Consider the following 17,513-nt stretch of genomic DNA (forward strand, 5'->3'; position numbering starts at 1 on the left):
TTAAGACCAGCCTCAGTAACTTAGCAAGGTCCCAAAGCAACTTAGTGAGACCCTGTCTCAACATTTAAAAAAAAAATGGACAGAGAGATAGCTCAGTGGTAAAATATCCCTGGATTAAATCCCCAGTACCCTCCACCAAAAAAAGTGAATTTTGTGATATACAATTATATCTCCTTAAAGAGATTGATGATAGAGGGAGAAAGAGAGAGAAAAAGAAGGAGATAAAGAGGCTATTCTCAGTATCAGATTTTGAAATATTTATAATGGTTCTCCATTTGGTTCCTGTTGTCAAGATAATAACTCATTTAGGAAAAAAAATCTGTCTCCTAAACTAGAAGAATTTGGAATTCCAATCAGGCATACGTCTCCCTAAATCAGCACCAGCAGCATTAAGAAAACCATATATAGGAGCATGTGAAGCTAAATGTGAGACATATTCTTGCCTACACTGTATTTGCATTCTGGTCCAAATCTAATGACCAATTTTTAATTCAAATTCCCTAGATTTCTTACCTCTAGTTAAAAACTCAGATTACATTAATTCAATAGAAAGAACGATAGCAAAATGAAATAGAAGAAGAAAAGGATATGAAATGTTTTGATAAAGATTAAAAGAATATTAGATTTAAACAGCATACTACAGGGACACAGTCACATCAATGTTTATAGCAGCACAATTCACAATAGCTAAACTGTGGAGCCAACCTAGATGCCCTTCAGTTGATGAATGCATTAAAAAAGTGACATATATAAACAACGGAATATTACTCAGCAATAAAAGAGAATAAAATCATGGCATTTGCAGGTAAATGGATGGAGTTAGAGAAGATAATGCTAAGTGAAGTTAGCCAATCCCCCAAAAAATCAAATGCCAAATGTTTTCTTTGATATAAGGAGACTGATTCATAGTGGGACAGGGAGTGGGAGCAGGGGAGGAATAGACAAACTCTAGATAGGGCAGAGGGGATGGAGGGGAAGGGAGGGGGCATGGGGGTATAAATGATAGTGGAATATGATGATGATTATTACCCAAAGTACAGGTATGAAGATAGGAATTGGTCTGAGTATACTAGGTATTCAACCAGAGATATGAAAAATTGCGCTCTATATGTAATAAGAATTGTAATGCATTCCGATGCCTTGTATGCATAAAAATAAATTTAAAAAAGAAAAACATAGGTTAGTTAGTAGAGAAATAAAAGAATATTAGATTTTTTTTAAAAAGCAAAAGACAAATGCAGGAATTGCCTCGCAGCTTAAGAAATAGAAAGGGAGCCATGTTGCTTTCAAAGGCATGTATTTCAGATCTCTTTCCCTCTAAAAGAGAAAATTCATCACAGAGGGTCTGACGTTCTTCCTGGGTCCCACAGTGAATTTGCAGCAGAGGTTGATATAGAACTTCAGTTTCTTGACCCCCGAGTGCAATACTTTCCCTGCTTCTTCATGATCCTTTAGACTCCTCTACTTTTTCATACATAAAATGAGGAGAAAAAATGCTTTTCCCAAAGCCTCCCTTTAAATGAGGAGGAAAAAAAAAACAGCACAGTGGCTAGAACAATATTAGAGCTTACTACATATCTGTTGAATGATTAAGTGAGTAAGCAAGTAAGTAAACCAGCAGATGCTTTTTCTTTCCTTCCCTTTAGGTATCAACTCAAACTTCCCCCTCTCCAATTCCAAATAACGAAGATACAGGTAAACCTCTTCATAAGAGGGAAAAAAATCAGGCTTGATTTATATATTTTTTTCCAAACACATTAATGATGTGTTTGAGATTTCTTGGTTATCAAGGGATTAACTGATTTCAATACTGTTAGGTTTTTTCCCCCATTCAACCACCCTGCCTCTCTTAAGCATATTGGGAAGTTTCAATGATTCCTCTTTTTAGTCAAGGACTAGTCATAGAAATGTTAGAAATGGAAGAATTTGTATTCTAACATTCAGCTGGCAAGAAACGAGTGAATCCAGCATGTCTACGACGCCAACTTCTTGGTGAGGTATGTAGCTGAAAAAAAGCACTGATATTGAACTGCTCTCTGCAGCACCTGAGCAAATGTACTAGTGTATGTGCGCATTGTGTTTCCTTCAGCCCGATTTGGGTTTCTCTTTAACTGGAAAGTTTACCTGCCTAACGTGATCACTTAGTAGTTACAAGAGGTGAGCTTTGAGAATAACAGACTGGGTCTGAAATCCAGCTACCATCACTTGCCAAATGTGTGGTAGGAGCAAACTTCCTAACCTCACCCACACAGACATGTGCTTATAACATTATCGACATAATAAAGTAAGAAATCTAGCATAGTCCTGGCACACTGTAGGCACGCATCAGCAATCACCCCCTTTCTTATCTCTTCTATTAAATGTGATACTACTATAGCATTTACATTTGTTTGCCTCTATCACAGTGTTGTTTTTTTTTTTAATTTCATTCTTCCTGGCTATGGAGTGGGGTGTGTTTTGACATATTAAACATAAGTAGAATAAGTATAACTTATTCCAGTTAGAATCCCATTGTTTTGGTTGTATATGCAGTTATATTGGTAGTATATTCATATATAAGGATAAAAAAGATATGTCCAATTCATTCTACTGTCTTTTCTATTCCTAACATTCATTCCCTTTCCTTCATTCCTCTTGGTCTAATCCATGAACTTTTAATCTTCCACTTCTTTGTTGTGGGTTAGCAACCACATATCAGAGAGAACATTCTGCCTTTGGTTTTAAGGGACTGGCTTATTTCACTTAGAATGGATATTCTCAGGTTCTATTCATTTATCGGCAAATACCATAATTTCATTCTTCTTTATGACTGAGTAATATTCCATTGTGAATATGTACCACATGCTTTCTCCTCTTTACAAGCATTTTGTAGATCCTTTTACTGAAAATTCTAGTCAGCTTGCTCTTTAAGGGCAGGAATCCATGATTCTCTTTGAGCTAGGAGGCTTTGTTTGTTCGCTTGTTTGTTTTTTTTTTAACTCAAAGATAAAGTGGTGCTCATAACATTATCAAATGGGTGATAATATGAATGTTTCTATTTTTCCTCTGCAAACTTCTTTTTGATGGTAGCTGCTGCAAGTGCCATGGTCAGAATTCTGAAGTTCATTTAAAAAGGGTCCTGTGATCCAGTGTCTCCATGGACACACAGATGAAAGTAGTGATGGCACTTGTGCCACAAATTAACCATAACTATAAAGGACCTCTGGGGAAAGGAGTCATGTTAAGTCAGTCTTTGGAGCCCTGGCCTTGCACCAGTTCCTAACGTAGTTCTTCATATGTGCAAGGTCTTCACTCTGATTTCTTGAGTGAATGAATAAATAAATGCAAAAATGTAAGAATCCTTGTCTGAAAGTGATGAGCCAATGGAAAAAAAACTGGACAAAATTGAAATATAGATCCCTTAGAGCCATTATCTATTAAGGAAAACAGCAAAACTCAAGGAAGTAAAGAGGAGGGTCTGCCCTCTTCTCCTGCAATCTCCTAGTAACTCAGGATTACTAAATGTGCTGCTTCATGATGCTCTTCATATGGAACATTAATTCCTGCCACAATGATGTACATCAGTTTAAATGGAAATAGTGAACTCTAAGTACTCTTCTCTCTAACAGCGTTTCTAGCATTCTCCCAGCCACATCTCCCAGAACTATACTGTGTTTTAATGATGGGATTGTGAGCAAGGATGTAGAAAGGCCATTAAAATTAAAATAACTTTCCTGGAATATTCTCCCAATGAGCTAGTCAACACAGTCAATTAAGGAAAATAGGGTAAACATTTTTTTTTTCCGGAAAAGACTCCACATACAAATAGGAAGAAAGAAGATGGGCAGGGGGAGTGGCAAAAGGATCCTGTTGTTTGTCCTTGTATAAAAACTGGTGTTTCACAAAATTGGTTTTTCTAGGTGTTTGGTGAATTGAGGATAGGTCTAAGTACAAAGGAGCCTTTTTATGTTGTCTCAGTGGGTGACTTATATGACTAGATTAGAATTTATTTGGAAAATTTTTACATGAAAGCTTCTCTCCTTTTTCTTTGATCTACCAGGAACAATGGTGTACTCTTTAAATGTATGAAGACCTAATTTTATGATATAATTGTCTCTAGCATAAGTTTAGAAATTGAGCTATTGTTCCCATGTCAAGCCCCTATCTGCACAAAAGTGCCATCTATAGGTTGACAATAAATCACATGAATAGTTGTGATTTTTTTACTCTTCTAGGATCATACAGTTTAAGGAATCTCCATAGTCTACATAATGATCGTGAGTTAAACTTCTGCATCGTAAGAGGGCTGGTCTCGATGACCCACAGACTATAGCAAAATTGACAGTATGTGAGGTGGGTAGGATAATGGTTCCCCAAACACGTCCACATCCCAGTCCTCACATCCTGAACTTGTGAATAAAGTGAATAAGTTGCCTCACATAGCAAATGGGATTTTTTCAATATGATTTAAAAACTTTCAACTACAGAAATTACCCTGGGTTATCTGAGTGGGCCCAATGTCATCAAAAGGGCCATCAAAAGATGGAAGAGAGTTGGAGGGATTGGAAGATGCTATGCAGATGGCTTTGAAGGTGGAGGAAGGGCAGCTACAAGTCCACTAGAACCTAAAAAAATACAGAAATAGATTTTTTTCCTAAAGACTGAAAGGAACACAGTCCTGTTCCTATCTTGATGTAAACACAAAAAAATCCATTTTGAACTTGAGCTTTCCAGAGCTGGAAGATGTTGAATTTGTGTTGTTTAAAACACTAAGTGGGTGGTTCTTTGTCATACCATGGATGGGAAACTGATATAGTATGTCATTTCCAAGATTGGGTATAAAAAAAATTTTACTTCTATCTTGGACTCTCTCATTCCATCTCTTGCATGGCTCTCCCTGGGGGAGATCAGCTACAATGTCAGAAGGACCTGTTGACAACCTGAAGAGAGGCCCATGGCAAGTTACCAAAGGAAGCCTGCTGACAAATGAGGGGGTTGGGAAGAAGTTCAGCAGCCCCAGTTGAACACCAGATGACAGCATCCCCCCTGATAATTGACCTGCAGCCTCATAAGAGACTCTAGCCAGCACTACTCACCGAAGCTGGGCTTGGATTCCTGAACCACAGGCACTATGGACTTATAAGTGTTTGCTGCTTTAAGATGCTCTGCCGCAACCCGGCTGGGCACAGAATCACAAGCCGCTCAAGCAGAAACAAAGTTTTATTTTAAAAAGGCCGCCAGTGCCCCGTGTGCGCCCTGCTAGCAAGCTGGTCCACACACGTGTGTGCGTCTACTGGAACCGGGGGTCCGGACCTCCCCCCGAAATTCCCTCCTACTATCCTTCCCCAACCAATGGGAACTCTCCGGGAGTCCCGTAACATGAGTCCCCGTAACATGAGTCCCGTAGCAGGCGAGGTGAACAGCAGGAGTCCAATTTCCATATGAATGTAAATCTTAACATAATCATATCATCTCAATGGCTAGCTGGCGGTCACCTAAAACAAAAGTGCCATGTATCATAATACTTTTGCTGTGGCTCCTAGAATCTGCCCCCTTCTGTTTAATTAAGCAACAGGCAATGTGGCTAGGGACCGTGCCTATTAGGTATGTCTAATTCAACATATGGTTCTTACCCGTCATCGGAAAACTGACCTCTATGCGTCAGCCTCCTGCCTTAGATTGATACCACTGCAACCGAATCATACCCGTCACTGACTACCGGTCCAGTATATAGCCATACCTGTGGAATAGGCCTATGCACCAGTGGGGGGGTGAAGGATTCCTGAACCACAGGCACTGTGGACTTATAAGTGTTTGCTGCTTTAAGATGCTCAATTTCCAGGAAATCTGTAACACCAATAGAATATCCTTATGTAGTCCCTTCCATGCTGAATCAGGCCGGCCTGTGCAACACAAAGTAGAATACTGTAGAAATGGTGCTACAAGACTTCTGGAGATAGGTCCTAAAAATTATTGTTGTTTCTGCTTTAAATTCTTGGATTGGTCGCTCTTGGGAGAGCCAGCTGACATGTCATGAGGACACTCAAGCAGCCCTGTGGAGTAGCCAACTTGCCACCCATGTGAGAGTCAACTTGTCACTCATATGAGAGATACAATCTGCTAGAAGTGTACCCTCCAGCTCAAGTCAAGCTATGGACTATTCCTGCCCTTCAAGTCTTCTAGATGAGACCCAGACCCTGTAGATCAGCGAAGAGCCCTGACACTTGTACCCTCTCTGAATTCCTGACCCTAAGATAATAAAGAAGTACTATTGTTTTGACCTACTTAGTTTTAAGTGATTTGTTTTGTAGCAATCAATAATTAATACAAACGTGGTACATACGTAGTACCTTCCAATTGCATTTTAGAAAGATAATTTTTCATGTTCTTCATGCAAATATATTAATACACTTTCAAAATGATAATTTAGATGTGGATACAATGATTTTTATATTGTTTTTCTTCTTACCAGAATCTCTGTCAACATTATACAAAGTAGATATCAGAGAGAATGAGTTAATGGTTCAGGGTATACAGCAAACTAAACAGTTGGTAGGAAATGGCTTATATTTTGAACATAGAGCAACTTTATTTCTTTTCATCACAACTCATAAGGAAATAAATTTCTCTTGTCTATTACTAAGCTCAGTTTGCATTTCACATGCTTGGACATTGGGAGAGGATGCAGAAAATGCGACTCATTAACATTTTCCAATTAAAGGCAATGTTGGTCACTTCCTGTTTTAACTCCTAGCCTCCAGAGAATTCAATTAGTCCATTCAAATTTCATATCAGGACAGCATTCCTGTGAGTCTCCCTTTCCCTCATTCTCCTCAGGAAGGAGTCTGGATCTAGATGGATGCTTGCCTACTGTCTTGAAACGGGACTGGAGGTGTCTGATCTCTGTGTGGTCCGCTTCTCTTCACTTGCCCTCTCTAAGATGCAGCTTGCTCCACCTCATCTCGGAATGTCCTGTCTTTACTGCATTGGCTGCTAAAGCATCTGAGACTAATATAACTAGAAGATTATTTTCTAGCACACCCAAGTAAGTGGTCTCCCCACTTTCCACATTACCCCTGGGTTCGTGCCAGGACTACAGACCCACAGAAACAATGCCTCGTTATCAAGTCACCCTGGTATCATGACAATAGCATTCACTCTCTCCTTGAAAACAGGGACCTTCTGGCAGGAACAGTCACTCTCTATTCTCAGACTTCCCTGTGTTTCCCAATAAGCTGTGGAAATTTTCTTTCTTCTTTTATTCATACCCTGGAGCTGAAGGCCCTGAGGTAGTGGAGAGGAATTTGCTCAATGAGGCCTCTCTAGCTGACTAAAATGCTACAGAATTTCATAATACTTCTTACTTACATGGAGAGAGCAGAAACTTCTTATCTACCATACTTCTGATGTTCTACTTGGCCAATTATTTATGAGAGGCCTAATTATCATCAAGTTATCCTGCCAACTTGTGGGGAGAATTAATAACACAGGCAATTTGCAAATCTATCCTATAGGTATTCACTATGGGAACAATGCTGGATAACTGTTTTTAAAGACAGTCTTATTCGTGTGTACAAGTACAGGTAGAATTTTGCTCTACTATATACAATGAACTTGACCATTCGTATTTTTAACAAAACAGCCTGCGTACATGGCAGTGTGTAATGTACCAGACACAGTATTCATCAAGTCTTCATCACATGTTTCTGCAGGGAGCCGGCTTTAGGGCTCCAAGGGATCCTGAAGAGATTTAACAATCCAGGCTATGGAAACACGCAGAACATCCTGAGCAGATCTGCAGGCCAGAGATTTCGCACTGAGTGGGGCCTCTGAGGCCACCAGCTTTGAGAAGCACTTCTCAGAAGCAAACTTTCTGAGTCCAGGGAAAGTGGCCCTGAAAGAAAACAACAGATTCTTATCATCATCTCAGAGCTCACCCTTTAAATCATTCTCTGCTGTCTCTTTCTCTCCCTGCTCTGTTGGCCATTTCTCAGCAGTACGCCATAGTAATTAAAGAACACAGCTTCTAGAAAGAGATACCTTTGATTCAAATTCTGACTCTGCCACTTTTAGCTGAAAGAACATAAACAAGTTCATTAGCCTTTCTCTGTCTTAATTTTTCTCACCAGCCAATAAAATGAAGATGCTTATAAATAATATCCACCTCACTGGGTTGTTGTAAGGGACTACGTAAAACTAGCTTGTCTTTAGAATGCTGGAAAACACTCTCAACAATTGCTAGTTACCAATTTTCCTCTGTTTGTCCAGTCCTTTCTGGATTAGCCAGCTGAGGCTGCCATAGAAAAATACCAAAGACTTGGACTTAAAACCAAAGACATTTATTGCTTACCGTTCAGGAAGCCAAAAAGTCCAAGATCAAGGTGCCAGCAAGATGGGTTTCATCCTGAGGACTCTTCTCTTGGCTTCTTGTAGGGAAGCTGCATGTTTCTGAGTGCTCAAAGGACCTCTTGTCATGCACACTCAAGGAGAGAGCGATTTTTGGTGTCTGTTCTCATAAGCACACTAATCCTATCATGGGGGCACCATCCTCACAACCTTCTCAAAAACTACCTTCCAAGAACCTCATCTCCAAATACCATCACATTGGGAGTTGGGGCTTTAATGTATGAGTTTGGGAGGATTTCAGACATGAACTCTTTGACCTATGCCTTGCCCCTCCAAACCTAATGTATTTTTCCACCCTGACTTCCTCCCTAAAGTCAAAACTAGATTCATTAAGTGACAAGAAACACTTGAGTAAATGTCATGTGTGCCAAGATATTAGATACAATGGAGTGCTAGTTCACAGGAACATTTCATTAAAACACATTTGGACCAGTCATGATTTTATATATAGTTAGGGGGGAAAAAAAAGACAGTTTGCAACGATTACCTTTCTTACAAATAATGTTGCATAACATACCACCAGAGAACTCAGCGGCTAAAATGGGCTAAATGCTCGTTGCTCATCCATCCGGAATGAATGCTGGTCAGGGATGTAAGACTGTGGAGTCTCCTGTCCTCAGCTGGCCTCTCTCAAGTGTCTGAAAACAGACTGGCTCTTGGCAGAGGTCTCACTTTTCTAGGATTTGTATGGCTAGGAAAATCCAGGTCTGCTCACACCGGTTTCACTTCCTTCCAAAAGAGTAACAGGCATGCTTTCTCAGGAGGTAAAAATGCAAACAAGCCAGTACTCAGCCTTAAACCCAACAGCAAAAGGAAACACCCAAGGCATCTTGAATCCTAGGCTCAGACGTGGCACACTGTCACTTCCAACACATTATACTGGTCAAAGCAAGTTCCAGGAACAGTTCAGACTCAGGAGATAGAGAAAGAAACTATGCCTTTTCATGGGAGGAATGAGAAATCACAGCCATTTTGCAATCTACTACACCCAGGATCATCTTGCTGACTCTCCCTTTCTTCTTTCTGTTTATGAGTAAAAACTTAAAAATTTTAATTGAAGACTATGTGATTATAAAGATATATGTTTGCAAAAAAGGTATTATGTAATTCATAATTACCCTCTGAAGATATAGGTCAAATTTGTGTAAATGAGATCGTGTTGTTTATAGTATGAAAAAGTTTTTCTTAATAAGCATTTTGGTTTTCTTTGGGGTTTTCTTTTTTGGGGAGAATAGGGTAGAAAGCTTAGAAAACCTGTTTATAGAAAGCTCAGACAATAATTAATTTCCTTTTGACTCTTGAGCTACGAAACACTTATCAAGCTGAGAAATTTCATGTGTATTATCACATATATTATGTGGAAAAAAGCATGTTAGTGTCAATTAGAAAGCTTAAAAGCATCAAAATTTATTTTCTGAAAAATGTGTTTTGTTCTAATTATCTTACTATTTACATTCCCATCCAAGATACTGCCAGGAATGGGGAAACCAGGCTTGCAGAAATTAAGCAATGATGTGCTGCCACCTTGTGTTCTATTCCTGTAAGCACCATTTTCCCACTAGTATCTCTACAATACTAATCAGAAAAAGATAGGGAGCAATGAAGGCAGACATTTTGTCCTTGTAAAAGGCAAGGTTTCTTGATTCATTTTATGCCCAAAAGATTCTTTGACAACCTTTTTTTTCATAATGATGATTTGAAATGCATAAAATGAAATAATAGAATTAGAAAGGAAGCTATATTTTAATAGAGTTATCAAAAAATTCAAAGTAAAACAATTTTCTGTGTACTTATATTCACATCATAGTGAATCCCACCATCACATATAACCATAAGAATGGGGTCCTAACTAGAATAAGATATATTCCATGCATGTATAATTTATCAAAATGAATTCTACTGTCATGTATAACTGAAAAGAACCAATAAAAAAATTGTAAGGAATAATACGTTAAGCACTCAAGTAACAAAATCTAGTATTTAGTTTAATAACTACTATAATTTAAGTGGTAAATAGTGTAAACATATTTTGAGATATCAGCGGCAACAGTACCATGATGTGAAAATGTATATCATGAATGATGTTATTGTGGTTTGTTGCCTATATTCATATTGAAGGAATTAATAAATCATGTTAGAAATTGGTGGAAAATTGTTTACTTTTTTCTTATCTATGTTTATGTACCACCTGAGTTCTATCCATGGAAACTTTGGAATCCAGAGACTCCAAATTAACTATTCCTAACCCCTAAAACAGGTTACATTTGATCATTTAACAAGGAAAGATTATATATCAAAACTTCCAAAAATAGATCTTCATGAAGACTCTAGGAATCTATGGAAATATTTTTGAACAACAAATCACTAACTTTTCTTTCATAAATATTACTTTTATTTACCATGTGATGAGCATGGTATGGATATGTCTAATATTTTTAATTATGGATTACCAAGTATAGATATGCAAAGTACAAGTGTACTTTTATTTTATTTCCTAAGGAACTAAGTTCTCTAGATTTAAGTCCAAGATCTGTCTGAATGACTGACTATGTATATTTCTCCTTTCCTTCCCTCTTTCTCTTTCTTTCCAATCATTTCCCTTTTTCTCTTGCTTTTTTCTTCTCTTTTCCTTTGTCCTTCTTTCTATTTTTTCTCTCTCTCTACCTCTCTTCCCACTTTATTTCATACTTCCTTCAACAACTATTTTAATGAGATGATTAAATACTAATAACTGTGTTAAGTATTATGAGTAGTAATCTCAGAGTCTTCTCAGCCAGTCATGATATGTCATGACCCAGAATCACATTAGTCATACAGCTTACACTTCCAGATACTTTATTTCCATGATCCCCCTCCAAGAGAACTTGTCAATAGTTTCATATGCTCTTATGGTTCTGCAAAAATTTCAAAAGTGAGAAATTTTAACCACAATCATTTAAAACATTCTCACTTTCAATTCCTGTTTCCATTAATGTTTATTGGTTTTTATGCTGCCTAGCCATTATTGAGATGCTGCTAGAGAGAAGTTGAATCTGGGATACATTTAGTGTGGATTTAGTTAGATACAGTTATGTAGTTCATACTCATTTCCATGCACGGAAGAGTTACTTAACCTCATGATTACACAAAAAAAATACATAAAAATTTTATCTGGTCAGGTTTTCATGCCCCTTAGTTTATTTTTGCATGCCTATAAAGACATTTACATCTAATTATATGATTTTGACCTCCAAAAAGGTAGTGGCCAATTCTTTGTGGCTGTGAAAATTAATGTTACATTAGACTTTTTCACCGAAAAAAAAAAAAAGATCTCTAAAAATGATGCTTGTGAAGAGTTGGTTCTTTGAAAAGATAAATAATACTGACAAACCTCTAGCCAAACTAACCAGAAGAAAGAGTGAGAAAGATGCAAGTCAACAAGATCAGAAATGAAAAAGGAGTTATCACTACAGACCCTTAAGAAATCCAGAGGGTAATTTATACTCCAATATACTGAAAAATCTTGAAGACATTGATAAATTATAGACATATATGACCTATCCAAATTGAATCAGGAAGAGATAGAAAACCTAAACAGATCAATATCAAGCGATAAAATTAAAACAGCAATTAAAAGCCTAAAAAAGAGAAAAACCCAGAAGACGAATTCTTGACTTAGTTCTACCAGACCTTTACAGAAGAATTGACTCCAGTCTTTCTCAAATTAGTCCATGAAATTGAAAGGGAGGGAACACTCACAAATACATTTTATAAAGCCAGCATAATACTGATACCAATACCTAACAAAGAAACATCAAGAAAACTATAGACCAATATACCTGATGAACATAGATGCAAAAATTCATAATAAAATATTAGCAAACTGCATGCAAATTATACTACAGATTTGTAGTAACAAAAACAACATGGTATTGGCATCAAAATAGACAAAAAGACCAATGGAACAGAACACAAGACACAGAGACAAATCCACATAGATACAGCCATCTGACATTTGACAGATGTGCCAAAAATATATCTTAGAGAAGGGAAAGCCTTTTTAACAGATAATATTGGCAAAACTGAATAGTTATATGTAGAAAAATGAAATTAGACCCTAGCTCTCACCATGCACAAAATTCAAATCAAAATGGATCAAAGACTTAGGAATTAGCCCAGAAACTTTACAACCGCTGGAAGAAATCATAGGATCAACACCCCATCATACAAATGCTGGCAAGAGCCCCAAAGTACAAGATATAAAACCAAGTATCAATAAATAAGATACCATCAAACTAAAAATCTGCACAGCAAAGGAAATGATTAAGAGTGTGAAGAGCAAGCCTATGGAATTGGAGAAAAATTCAGCCAGCTACTACTTCAATAAGGGATTAACATTCAGAATATACAAAAAACTAAAGACCAAAAACACAAACAACCCAATCAATAAATGAACAAAAGAACTAAACAGAAACCTCTCAAAATAAGAACACAAATGATTAACAAATATATGAAAAAAATGTTCAACATCTCTAACAATCAGGAAAATGCAAATCAAAACTACATTAAGATTTTCTCTCACTCCTGTCAGAAAGGCAATGATCAAGAATGCAAACAATAATAAATGCTGGTACATTGTTAGTGGAACTGCATGCCAGTACAACCACTTTGAAAGCAGTATGGAGGTTCCTCAAAAAACTAGGAATAGAACCATCATATGATCCAGCTATCCCACTCCTTGGCATTTTTCCAAAAGATCTAAAATTGGCATACTACAGCAACAGAGCCACCTCAATGTTTATAACAACACAATTCACAATTGAAAATCATAATTTACAATTATGGAATCAACTCAGATGTCCATCAATAGATGAATGGATTAAGAAATTGTGATATATGTGTGTTCTACTCAGCCATAAAAAAGAACAAAATTATGGTATTTGCCAGTAAAAGGATGAAAATGGAAAACATCTTGCCAAGTGAAATACGTCAAACTCAGAAACTCAAAAGTCAAATGTTTGCTCTCATGTGTAGAAGCTATAAAAAAATAAAAGGGGGGAGACATGAATAGGACAACATAAAGAACCAATCAAATATAAATTCATAGATGAGTGAAAGGAAGTCTAGTAGAGTATAGGAAGGAGAATGGGAGAGGACAGGGAGAATGGGAAAAGCAGGGAAATCATGAACTGAAAACCATTTCCATGCTTAAATGAGTTTGTTGGGATGAACCCAACTACTATGTACAAATATAAAACTCTAATTTAAAAAAAAAAAGTGATGCTTATCTGCTTTTGCCCTCTCTAGGCCCCAGAATCTTAACTAAAATAGTCAGAATTCACTCCATGTATCTCTCCATGTAAGCAGCCTTGGGTCGTTTAACAAATGACTTTATGAAGTTAACAAGATTGTCAATATGCCTGAAAAACCATTCCACAGTGAGAATGGCAACTTTGCTGTGTGTCCGCTTGGTTCACATAAATGCTTTTTCTCAGAATTTTCTTTCCTGTGTGTTTCTGGTTAGAATGGGCATCAAGAGTGATTCTTGTGTGAGATTTAGAAAGCGAATGTGAAGCAGCTGCCACTTTGTGCAGTTCACACACACTATCATTTATCTGTTTTCTTACCTGGATGGTGTGAGGCAGCACCCAGGCCTGCTCTGCCCACCTCTGGGTCCTTCTTCTGACTCTGATTCCTGGGTCTGACTCCATCATGAAGGGTTGTAACTTCTGCAAGACTCCATACCTCAAGTTCAAAGGCAGAACTGACATAAGTTTCCATCTCCTATCACTGTTTCTCATGTAGCATCACCAGTCCTGACTTAGCAGCATGAACTTGGGAGTATTTCATTAGTTCATTCACTTAGGTTAGAGCAGCTCCTGTTGTTATTTCAGTATTCTCCTAAAAAAAATAAAAATAAAATAAAAAACATACATTAGGACAAATTATGTCTATAAAATCCAGTATGTAGCATTAGAATAGTACAGAATGTTGGGGCAGCATACTACCTCAAGGTCAGGGTCATTCCCAAATTCACTTAGACATCAGTAAGAACTTAGCTTTTTGTTTCATGTTACTACTGCACATCCTAAAACACGTTTTAATAACACAACTATCACCTCATATTTCAAGTTTTCTTCAAGTCCTCCAGACAGAGTTGATGTCTTCTTTAATTAGTATGCCACATTGCACAATAAGACCACACTGTAATGATTGGAAATTTCTCCAGCTCATCCACACAGCTGTCATTCTTTCAAGGTCAGAAACCACACAGTGTTCACCTTTGCCTAATTAGTGCCTGGTGTTTGATAAGTGCTATGAAATTTTAGTTGACAAATTTTTTAAGTTATATAGTTATGTTTTCTCTAATTTTTTTTTATTTTGAAACAGGATCTCCCTAAGTTCCTGAGACTGACCTCAAACTTGTGACTCTCCTGTCTCTGCCTCCTGAGTCCCTGGGTTTATAGGTATATGCCACTGTGCCAGTCTATTGATTTATCTTCTTTAAATGTGTCATGCCTGAGAAAACAACTCACTACTCCTTTTATATGTTACCAGACACCTGGATGAATACTGAGAATCTACCTAACAAATACTCATTGGCATTTCAGATTGTCTGGATCAGTGCTGTCCTGCAGGACTTCCTGTGATGATGGCTATTATGAACTTACAATGTGGCTATTGTATTTAAACAAATGAATTTCTAATATTATTTCATTTTAATTATTCAAAAACAAATAGTCAAGTATGGCTATAAGCTACCATACTGCTCAGCAGTCTTAGATGTCTAGCATTATGCAGATACTTCCACAGGGATAATCTTAGTTTTGACTTTGAATTTTTGAAAACTGCCACAAGTATAGCTCTACTAGCTTCTTTCCTATGGGAGTCAGCTTTTTGAGCTTGAACCTAATATATACAGGTGATAATAATCTCATGCAGGAACAAATATAGATAAAATAATCTTCTATCTAAATAAATAGCCTCAGAATTCAGTATCATCATGGAGTTGGGATTTTTATGAAGGACATTTCCATGTTGCCTATTTTACTTCTTTGTTTGTTGTACTCTATTTTTCAAAGCATTTTTAATTACCTAAAGATTCTAATGAAATGGAATAGAAGATAAGCCTGTTAGATCAATGTCAACTAAATCATAAATCATAAAGTACTTTTTTAAGCAAGTTTATGACCCTTAGTATGAGAACATTTTATGCAATATTTTTACTGCAAAGTGAATATATTTCTGTTCAATAATTTATCTTTATTTTAACCCCTCCTGAAAAAGTTATTCTGAAATCACAGAGCCATTATATGAAAAGAACTATGCACAGCTTACTAAGTACATCTATATATAGAATTACCTATTAATAACACAATTTTAAATCAGTGCCAATGTGGTAAGTATATGTGGGAGGGGAATTTTTGCTTTTTTTAAAAAAAAAGTCAACAGAAAAAATAAATCTCTGTAGACATGATAAATTCACTCAAGATGCTTGATGTTATTAGGGATTTAATCCATAGAAAATACACTTAACTGCAATAAAATAGGTGGTTTCACCTGATTAAGTTCATAAGAATAGAACGGTAAAACGTAGTGTGTAGTTTAAATTTTACCATATATGTGTTACCTACTTGTATTTATCAAGGAATCCAGAAGACAAATAGCAATTATAAGTTTTTTAGGGAGTAGAAATAAAACCAATTTAAATCAATACCTCAAGAGAATGAGCTAAACAGATAGCCTCACAATGACTAAATTAAATTTTTTCATTTTCTGAAAAAAAAATGAAACAGCCCATCTATTAACTACAGGCTTTTAGAGTGAAATGAGATCCATTTTTCAACAGCACTAATAAGATCCAAAGGAATTGCAGGATAATAAACACATTAATAAGATTCAAAGGAATTGCAGAATAATAAATGTAGAAAATAAAATTAGGTCTTTACAATAAACTATGATTTGAGATACCGGAGTACAGTTTTGGAAGCAGCCTATTGCATTTTTTTCCACAGACCTGGGCATGAGCCTTAGATCCATTATTTACTGGGATCCTTGAACAAATTCTATGCTTCAATTTCTCCATCAATAGATGTAGATAATCATGAATTTTCGTATGGAGAGCATTTAGAACATTACCTACTTAACAAATATTAGCCAGTCTCATTAATGGCAAAAATTAATTAATATTGAGGGAACTTTTCTGAAATTTATAGTCATGTCTACCTTCTTTAGTTTATTACTCAAAATGTATATGTTGATATGTGTGATCTTCAATAACAGCTTTCTTCTCTCTCAATTACAAGCTGGGGGAAGACAAATGAGAGCAGTTGCCAGTTTTTAGAAATAGCAGGGGTAAAGATATTGCAATTTGACTCAAGCTAAAATCTATTCACTATCATATAAGTGGCTAGGAAGATGTGTAAAAATAATTATGAATGGTAAGATTAATAGCAAAAATAACCTCTTACTAATGAAACACAGTAACAGTTGTTAATATTATTATAACTTGAAATTGTTAATGAGATCCTCATTGAAAATTCTATGATTTTTTTGTTTTGCTTGTTTTATCAGAAGTAATAAAAAGAAGAAAAGAGGGGAAGCTGAATCCCACTAAAGAATTCTAACAGAAGATGAATCACAGAAAGGAGAATTGGTGGAGACAGCTGGAAAGAGGAAAGGTGGGCAGACCAAATCTCTAAGACTTATGGGAAGAAAGGATTGTATTGAAAGCTGATGGCCAGATAAAGAAGATGATCCAAGAGGGAGGTTATGCTTCTGCCCTGGGAATGACATAATAAAAATGTTCATGTGCTTCTTAAACTCATGACTAATCTCTGCTTGATGCCTGATGCCTGAGAGTGATTGTAATTTCTTATGCTTTTTATGCATTAAAAAGACAACATCTATAATGTGATCAGCATGATTCTTGACAGAATGGGTTTTTTTAATTTTTAATGGGCAAATAATAATTGTATACATTTATAGAATATAATGTGATATTTTGAAAAATGTATTCCTTATGATTGAATAAAGCTAATTAACATATCCATTATTTCAGATTCGTCTCTCTCTCTCTCTCTCTCTCTCTATTTTTTTTTTTTTTTTGGTAATATGAACATTCAAATCTACTCACTTGGCGTTTTTGC

The 17,513-nt window shown here is 36.5% G+C and overlaps 2 long non-coding RNA genes across 2 annotated transcripts; one reads left to right on the forward strand and one right to left on the reverse strand.

Moving 5' to 3' along the window:
• Nucleotides 1-1,218: 1,218 nt before the first annotated feature.
• Nucleotides 1,219-17,276, forward strand: LOC120892563 (uncharacterized). Its single transcript, XR_013426075.1, has 3 exons — nucleotides 1,219-1,997; nucleotides 14,755-14,831; nucleotides 16,939-17,276. It is a non-coding gene; the product is annotated as an uncharacterized LOC120892563 (long non-coding RNA).
• Nucleotides 5,182-15,434, reverse strand: LOC120892562 (uncharacterized). Its single transcript, XR_005737282.2, has 2 exons — nucleotides 13,992-15,434; nucleotides 5,182-7,873 (listed from the first exon to the last, which is right to left on the reverse strand). It is a non-coding gene; the product is annotated as an uncharacterized LOC120892562 (long non-coding RNA).
• Nucleotides 17,277-17,513: the final 237 nt, after the last annotated feature.

Source organism: Ictidomys tridecemlineatus, chromosome 9 (genome assembly GCF_052094955.1).
Source record: "Ictidomys tridecemlineatus isolate mIctTri1 chromosome 9, mIctTri1.hap1, whole genome shotgun sequence".
In the NCBI taxonomy this organism is placed as follows: domain Eukaryota; kingdom Metazoa; phylum Chordata; class Mammalia; order Rodentia; family Sciuridae; genus Ictidomys; species Ictidomys tridecemlineatus.